Source organism: Myodes glareolus, chromosome 6 (genome assembly GCF_982192425.1).
Source record: "Myodes glareolus chromosome 6, mMyoGla1.1, whole genome shotgun sequence".
Taxonomy (NCBI): Eukaryota; Metazoa; Chordata; class Mammalia; order Rodentia; family Cricetidae; genus Myodes; species Myodes glareolus.
The window spans coordinates 45,382,076-45,391,866 of NC_142031.1; positions in this window are offsets into that span (position 1 = coordinate 45,382,076).

The window sequence follows — 9,791 nt, forward strand, 5'->3', positions numbered from 1 at the left end:
ATTGGAAATAGACAAGTGTCTCAGGAACCTCGGGTGCATGGGGGCGTTGGAAGGTTGTTCGAAGGGGAGAGGGTTAGAGAGAAGGGAGCAGGGGAGGAATGGGGAATGCTCGGGGAACTGGAAGGGGGGGAGGGAGGAAGGATAGATATGGGATCAGGGAAGAATATATCCCAACTAAGGGTGTCAGTTTAGGGTTTACTAGAGACTTGATTATAAATGGGATCCCAGGTCCAAGGAGAGATCCCCAGATTGTTCTCTGGACAGAGGAGAGGGTGCCTGAACTGGCCTTGGCCCATAACCATACTGATGAATATTTTGCTTATCACCATAGATCCTTCATCTGGCGATGGATGGAGATGGAGATGGAGACCCACATTGGAACACTGAACTTAACTCCCTAGGTCCAAACGAGAAGCAGAAGGAAAGAGAATGTGAGCAAGGAAGGCAAGATCAGAGGGAACCTTCATCCAACGATGGATGGCGATGCAGAAGGAGACCCACATTGGAGCACCGGACTGAGCCCTCCATGGTCCAAATGAGGAGCAGAAGGAGGAAGAACATGAAAAAGGAAATCAGGACCGCGAGGGGTCTGATCACCCACTGATACAAGGGGACTGATCTAATGAGAGTTCACCAAGGCCAGTTGACTGGGACTAAGCGAGCACGTGATACAGCCAGATTCTCTGAATGAGGCCGGATTCTCTGTATGTGGCTGGCCCAGAGTCTTTCTGAAAAGCCATTGACAATGACACTGATTAAGAGGAAATGATTAATAAATAAATTTTGGGTCAAACACACAGTTAAAAAAAAAAGCTATTTCTTTGGAATATCCAAATTCTCTTGAGATAAACAGTGCTATTCTGCTCAAAAGGCAACAAAGTATTCAACTTGCCCACCACATGTAGAGCAGCCTGAGTGTGCTCTGTGTGGGTCTAATAGACAGGATCTGCAGCTCAGATACACTCAGGATTCTCAACACCCACTCTTCTCGTTGTATCAACGGCCCACTCCAGCTGTTAGAAGTTAACAGTGCCTTATATAAATGATGACACCAGCTGTGCATCTTTTCTGAAGTTTCTACATAGAATCTTGTCCTGGTAAAAGGGCTAGATATCACTACGATGGCAGTAATGAGCTGGCTGATATTTCACTGCCTTATAGGGAAGTAGTCTTTTAACTGTTTTTGCACATACTAAACGTATCCATGGATATCAGAAACATTCAGTGAGACCACGGATGATTTGCTTTTACAATAAAAGAGTGAATTTAAAACTTAAATTTAAAATAGTGAATTTGTAAAGTAACATACTTTTGTGATGGCATTGTTACCAGCCTGAAGAAAACACCGGACACACAATTATATTCTCAGTGTCTGAATCACTATGCATTTTTTCTCAGACTTATCTTCGCCTTATTATTGAGTGCAGCATTGTTATCAGAATTATGTAAAGAAAAACTTATGAGAGTGGAGTTTTTCCTTATAATGCTTGTCTAGCATTTCTTTGGCTTAAAATAAGATTTTAAATTATATTTGAGTTCAAAATATATTTAAATTTGTTAAAGTTCATTAAGTTTATTAAATATATTCGAGATTAAAATTTATTTAAATTTAAAATAAGGTAAGCTTTGCAAGATAATAGGTCATATGTAAGAATATGTTCTTGAGATTGATGGTAGGATCACAAAACAGTAAATATTTTACTTCATTCATTGTTCTCAGCATCTTCCAGAGACAAGTAAATTAGAGAACAGGTGCTTTTGTGGTTACACATTGTGTCTCGAATGCAGTGATTGCTATAATAATATTTTTACTCACAAATTTTGCAATAATGAAGGCAGCTGCTCATAATCACTTGAAGAAATAATGTTTTCAAAATGGCACAGTATACATGTTTACATTGATATTATTAAATATAATACAGAAAATATTTTGAAAGCAAATAAATTATCATACCCATTGTTTCACATTTATTTCCTATATATGGGTTGAATATTCCCCATGCTCTTGTGTAAAGGTATGCCATATTTTCCAAAAATGTGCAATACAGAAAACTGTTATGACTTCTTTACCTAAGGGCTTACGGTTGTGAAAATATTTGTATTCAATATTATTTAACATTCTATATATTTGGGGACTTACTTACACATGCATGAAATTGAAATCGAAAAGCGTGTTTTTGTTTTTCTCATCTCAAGGTAAAAATTTATTTAATGCCTATTTAAGTGGATGATTCTTAATTCCTAGGCCTTTGAGGGTAATTTCTTACATTTTGCTATGAAATTTCTCCACAGGTTTATACTTGCAGTGGCAAAATTCTGGATGAATTTAACAGAAGTGAGAAAAGGTTACTAGCTTAATAAGCAGCACTCTGGAAAATTCCTTTGCTTATGAAGAGCCTGCTGTGTCTGAAGTTCTACTGACTAGGGACCATCCTGCTAGGTCTAAGCTAACTGGGTGGCTGGGAACCAACAAGCTCCCTTCTCCAACATTTCGTTGCTTATGAAAGAAGAGAGTTGTGATGAGTCATGACACTGATGTCGACAGGATGTAAAGAGAAGTCAAAGTGAAATTTAAGAAATGAAAGCAGAGGGAAATGCTGAAGCTCGCATTATCGTTATTCTATGTATTCACCTGGTTACTGAAGTCTTCCACCACAAATATCCTTACTGACTCACCAATTGTTCTAGAGGTTGGCTAAGCATGTGATGATTGACAAATCAGGATGATTTTACTTACTAAACATTTACACATTAAGTAAAACATGATTACTCTGACTGCAATCTTTTCTGTAGCCAAATATTAAAATATTAAATATTAAAATATTTTACAGTTGCTTTATGTAAAACATTATTTTCAGTGTTCCTTTCATTAAATGACTAGTAGATATACTGTTTCATTATAGATTTTTTTGAGAAGTTATTCAATTTAATTCAAGTACTTTTATGAGCTCAGAAGCAAATAAATTAGCCTGTCAGTTCCCAAAAAGGTCCAAATTTTCTAATTAAAATTTTAAAAATGTTGAATATGTAATGTGTTTGATTGTGTAATTTTTACATCTATGTTAAACTATAACCTATTATTTTCTACTGGTATTAAATTATTTGGTAGCCTAACAGATGGAGAGATAAGGTGAAATACATGCTGTCATAGGCAGTAGGTTTCTAATCAAGTATTACAATCTGTTTAAATTGAAATTCAGTGCATTAAAGTTAGTTTTTGCTTAATCTTTCAAAACGAATTATTTATTGATTAATTACCTAAGTGAGATCAGCAGTTTCCAATTCAATCAGCATGAATGACTGAAAATGTTCTTCACTGCACTGGGGTCAGGATGAGCAGCTTCCACTTTTGTCTTTATTAAGTTAAATAAACAAAAGGAATTCCCCAATCCATGTCATTTTCAGGAAAAAAATAGATTAACCAGCCCCAAGTTTAAATGAGCTCATTTTTAAAAAGTCTATCAGCAATATAACATAATAATCTGTCGTATTTAATTTGTCATAGCTAGCTAATTGATAGGTGGCTAAAGTTAAAATATGGGCATCTTGCATAAAAGTAGAGTGGATTTTCTACTAAGACAAACATACCAATTCAATTACCTACCCTAATTAGAAAATGTGCTCTTCTGACTTAATATTCACAGAAACTCTTCAAGATAATCACCTTGATTTCAGCTTGGCAGATAATTGACTCTCTTTCTCTCTCTCTCTCTCTCTCTCTCTCTCTCTCTCTCTCTTTCTCTCTCTCCCTCTTCTTTTTGACTTGCCATCTTTTTTGCCTTTGTCTCTTTAAAAAGATCTTTAATTTCATATATATTAAGAATGTACTTAGCCGAGCAGTGATGGCACATGCCTTTAATCCCAGCACTAGGGAGGCAGAGAAATTCAGATCTCTGTGAGTTCAAGGCCAGCTTGATCTACAGAGTGAGTTTTAGGACAGGCACAAAAGTGACACAGAGAAACTCTGTCTTGAAAAACAAAAAACAAACCAATGAAAAAAGAACATACTTACAATAATTCGGTTGCCCTCACCATTGTTTAATATAACCAATTTTTAATTTGGAAAAATTATTTGAACATTTATTCTTTTCATTTTTAATTTTTTGTTTACAATTTTAATTGAAACAGAACTAGTCTAAGATCTAATAGTAAGTCTGATCACTCTGACACAAATGCAGGTGAAGAACCCCAAGTCATATGCCTTATGATAAGCATTTGTTTTTTCTCTATCACATATAACATCTTTCTGCTCCTTTAGCCATGGAGTCTACCATCTGTTACATGTGTTTATGTGATTATTGACACATAGACCAAAAACTACAGTACCAAGCCCATTGCACCTCATGGAGCCGCTCAAATCATCCATCTAGCTTCATAGGATTTATTTGTTGTTTGGTTTACCAGTATAATTTCTCACTATTTGCTGTCATTTGCATCCAAGGTGAAGTGGCTAATCCAGTTCCATAAATCTGTACATCTTTCTAACTACTTGCAGTAGAATTTTCTATGTAAGTGTGTTACTGAAATGTCTTCCCAGGCTGACACATAAATTATGTCTACCCCTTTAAGGGTGCAATGATAAACTGAGGTACAATTTCATCAGAGCCCTTTTTGGGAAAACCAATGAGTTGATTAGACTTAACTTCAAGAGCACATGCTGTGTGGCAGACTTTTCCATGAGAAATGAGGCATAGAATTGAGAAAAGAGCACATACTCCCATTAAATAGTAACAGTACCAGTGTCCAATTGTGTGAACAAATAAATACTTTGGTATGTGAGTTAGTAACAAGAGTATGGGTTGAGGTTATTGACAGGGAGCAGGAATGACTCATAAGCAATTGCAACCCTTCAGCTCTCCATACAGTCTCCAGACAGCTACAGAGTCTAGACATCTTTTCTTTTTCATCATGTGGCTGTTAGACCCCAGCAACTGTTTACTCTCATTTGAACAGTTGGTCGGGACCCTAAAGATCTTTCAAGCTTCTTTTCAAGATGATATGTGATCTTTTGTTTAACTCCTGTTTACTACCCAAGGTTCCTGAGGCTCCCATTCTTTTCCAGGAGAAAAAAAAAGCCCCAAATCATTGATATTACTTGGCAAAAACTGTAGATGTGGAACAGGCAAACTAAAACGTGGAGAGAAAGAGTAAAGCAAAAATATTGGAGTGGTGGTGGCACACACCTTTAATCCCAGCGCTCTAGAGGCAGAGGCAGAGGCAGAGGCAGCGGCAGGAAGATCTCAGTGAGTTCGAGGCAGTTTGTTCTACAAGAACTAGTTCCACGACAGGCTCCAAAGCTACAGAGAAGCTGTCTCAAAACAAACAAACAAGCAAAAGAACTGGAAGGCATAATATACTCTCAAGATCTACCATGATGAAAAATATCCAACCTCAGAATAATAAACAAGGCATTTACAAAAATTAAAAAAAAGGTCAAGACCATGATGGGGACAGTCATTAAAACAGTTTATCTGAGTTAATAAGGGCTCACTAACCTCAATCAGACAGAGAAGGAACTAGCATAGAACCAAACAAGACCCTCTGAATGTGGGTGACAGCTGTATGTCTGGGACAAACTGCAGGATCACTGCAAGTGACACCAGTATTTCTCCCTACAGCTTATATCAACGTTTTGGGAAACTATTGTCTTTGGATGGATACCATGCTCAGCCTAGATACATTACAGAGGGCCTTGGACATTCCTCAAAACAATATGCCTTACCTTCTCTGAGGAGTGAATGAAGGTGAGGAGTCAGGGAATGTGGATGGAATGGAAAGAGGAGAGAGAGAGAGAGTGAACTGGAATTAGTATGTAAGATGGAAAGATAAAGTTTGTTTTCTTTTTTTAAAACACAAACAAGTATATTTGGAGAAATGGTGGGTACGGTCACTATAGACACTCTAATTCTAACTTTCCCCCTTTTAGGCCTAAGAGCTGACATATGAAAAATTTCCATAGATTTTGCTCAAGAACTATAATGGTATTTTATTTATTTAAAGATAAATATAATATCAATGCATTTCTTATTTCTCTATATTTTATTTTAGACAAGAAAAGGAGAATAGAGTGATAATTTATTGATTATAACATAAAAATCACCATAAAGAGCAGTCTCTTTTATGTTTTAGTAATCCTAGCTCTGTTATCTTTGTAATACATACAGAAAAAAAAACCCTAAAAATGCTGCAATAAAGACCGTATTAATTCAGGAAACTGCCATCAATAACTGCTATCAAGAAAATAACATATTTGTGGTGAAAGTCATGTTATGATTTGATGACAAAGAGTCTCCGAAACTTTATTTTAAACAATTGATCACAATCTATGAATACTATAACTTTTACATTCTAGAATCTTTAATTGTGTGAAACAGAGGTAGAGACTGTCAGTGGAGCACTGGGCTGAGCTCTCAAAGTGGAGTAGAAGAGTGAGTAGACTGAGAATATGAACAAAGAGATCTGACTCCAACAGAAACAGTTTACTTGAGCTAATGGGAGATCATCAACTTCAACCAGACAAGGAAAGAACAAACAAAGAACCAAATTAGACTCTCTGAACATGGGTGATAGTTGTATGACAGGGTCAGACTATGGACTACTGGCAGTAGCACCAGGATTAATTTCTATGACATTCATTGGCATTTTGGGAACCCATTCTATTTTAATAGATTCTTTGCTCAGCCTAGATGTAGTAGGGAGGTCCTAAGACGTTCTTGAAGCAATGTGCCTTACCCTCTCTACGGAGTGGCTTTTGGGTGGGGTGAGGGTAAATGTGGAGTGAATGGGAAGAGTGGAGGGAGTGGGAACTGGAATTGGTATGTAAAATGAAAAAAGACATTCTTTTTTATCTATTTTAGATAGAAAAGAAAGGAAAGGGAAAAAGGTCATTTGTAGAACTGCAGGGGACTGTCAATGCAGCTGCTCTAACTCTATTTGTTCTCCTCTTAGGCCCAAGAACTGATATATGATAAATTTCCACAGAATTTCCTTAAGAACTACAGTGATTTGCTCTTTATTAAACCATAAATACAATATAACTGTATTTTCCCTTTCAATTCTTATATTTTATACAATAAATTGGAAATATAGTAATATTTTATTCATTAAGACATAAATATCAAAATAAAGAACAGTCTCTTTCTTGTTTAAGTAATCCTAGCTTTGATATACTTATAATGCATAGAGAAAAACAACCACCAGAAAGACTGTGTTAATTAAGAAAAACTGGTATCTAGAAAAAAATGTATTTGTGGTTAGTGTCATGCTATGATTTAATGACACAGTGTCTCATTAACTACATAAAATGATATGTACTAGAAAGTTAACTGTGTGTCCCAAATGGAAGAAATAGGTCAATGAGGGTACACCATTTGGCATAGCTGTCTTTTTCAAATCTAGTCCTTTTTTCATACCCATCATGGTATTAATAGAGTGAATCCAAATTTCTTCCCTCTTGTTACATCCTGCAATTTCTAAAATCTAGGTCACAATGAATCCTACTTCTTTCATTTTTTTATTTCTGTTTGAATGTCTCTCTCTTTCTCACTTTCTCTCTCTCTGTATACATATTTTTGTGTGAGTATGTGTGCGTGTGTGTGTGTGTGTGTGTGTGTGTGTGTATGTAATATTTTGTTTGTTTTCCTCTTTTTGGTGGTTTTTGCTTTGTTTTGTTTTTATCAAAGTTTTATCTGTGTAACCCTGCCTTGCCCAGAACTCACTCTGTAGACAAGGCTGACTTGATACTAATAGATCCACCTACCTTTGCTTCCTGAGTGCTAGGATTAAAGGTGCCTGTTACCACCACTATGTTATGTTGGGTATTTTCATAATAGAAATGCAATGATCTCCATCATTAGGATTCTATCATTTTAGGGAAATAGATATAAGATGTAGAGGATTATTAGTGTTCATTCATATTACATTGATACAAACCATGTTCTCTCTAGATATATCTAATAAAATCAAGGAGAGTTTTGTGAAGTTCTTTGCTTACTGAAATAGTACACTGTTATTTTTCCAGCTCATACTCTAAAGTCCCAAGAAACCTTTCCTGAATGATTAAGAATTACATGTTATATAAATTGACGACATTATAAAAAACAGGATATGCTGAATTACAGCATTGTAAGTACTGGTAGAGAGGAGAGTTTAGAGTTAATGATTTTTGGAGAAGTCAATGATCATTATATTAAGTCTCATATTGAATAAAAAACAGATTTGGTCTGTTATAGTGCGAATTGGAGCTAGGCAGGAAAACTAAACTGAATGCTAGCAGACAGAAGGTGGAGTCAATGAGAAGCCATGTAGTCTGCAAGAGACAGATGCTGGATGGAAAGTTTTCTGGTAAGCCACAGCCACATTGTTATTCACTGGTTAGTAGAAATGGGTTAATTTGAGATATAAGAGTAAGCCAGAAATATGCTTAAGCTGTTGACCAAATATAATTGTAAATAATGGAGTTACTGTGTGAATATTTCTTGATCTGAGCAGGCGGGAAAAAAGAAGCATCCTATACCAACATCATTGGATGTACCAAACCAAATCAGATGATCCCTCAAAACAGGGTTTTATGAATATGTTCATCCTGGAAGAAATAGAAAATGATGTCTTTAGACAGTCACTTGTGACCAAATAGAGTTCACTCAGGAAGCTACCCAATATGTGGTATTATTTGTGGCATGCTTATAAGAAACCATAACTAATAAAAAACTCTTGTTTATGTCTCTGAAACAGACTTCACTATCTCTTTCTGAGCTAACAAAATATTGAAACATGTATTCCTTTGTCAACAAAATAAGGGAATGCTCAATCTCCAGGTCTATAAAACATCCAGTTTGAGATGCAGAATCCCATCAGTGTTCAGTGATCATGTGACTTGACAGACTATTATTTCATCTTCTGCCGGGGCCTGAAATTGTAGCAACTTGTTGATATTTAACAGGTGACAATTTCTTTCCCACAGTGATAGAGGCAATAATGTAAACTATTCAGGGCAACAGAAATGTGAGTCTCAATTGTCCTGTTTGCACGAATTCTTTTTCTCCCTGAAACACAAAATTGCAGCAGTTTCCACTAATTTGATTTCAATTATATACATCAGAATGAATGTGCCTAATTCTTATGTACTTGTGTGTATGTCTAGGATATATTTCCTTCAAATTTCTTCTCTTATTAACCTAGTGACATTTTTAGTCTCTCTCAGGACAGGCAAGTCACAATGGTAAAATGTTTGGTAAATGAATAATTCCCAAATTCTACATTTTCACACCTGGGAGAGAGAGACTGCTCAGCAGTTCAATCTGTGCCTGTAACTCTATATACTCTAGCCTCCTTGTGTACTACATTCACATGCACATACCCTCATGTTCACACATACATATACACAAACACTTAAACTAAGATACTTAAAAATATCATGCACTACTCTTACAGAAGGCTGAGTTTTATTCTCAAATGATACATATAACTAAATATAAATTACACAAAATGAAAAATAAAAAAAATATTTATAATATAAAAAGCTTATATTAAAATATTGCTACAAAATCACTGTATTCACAAGGTTCCCCATAACAAAAGGGTTGGAAGTGATACTCAATGTAGCATCATGACAATGAAAGTTATGTTAAGCCCATGGTGGTTGAGGACATGTAATAGAGATGAGAAATCATTGATCTTAGAATTGGGATGACAGAAATCAGATTATCTGTCCTGGTTCCTGGCCTCTGGAGAAACAAAACAATTTATAATGCTTGATTCTTTTAAACACTTATTTTTATTTTATGGTTATA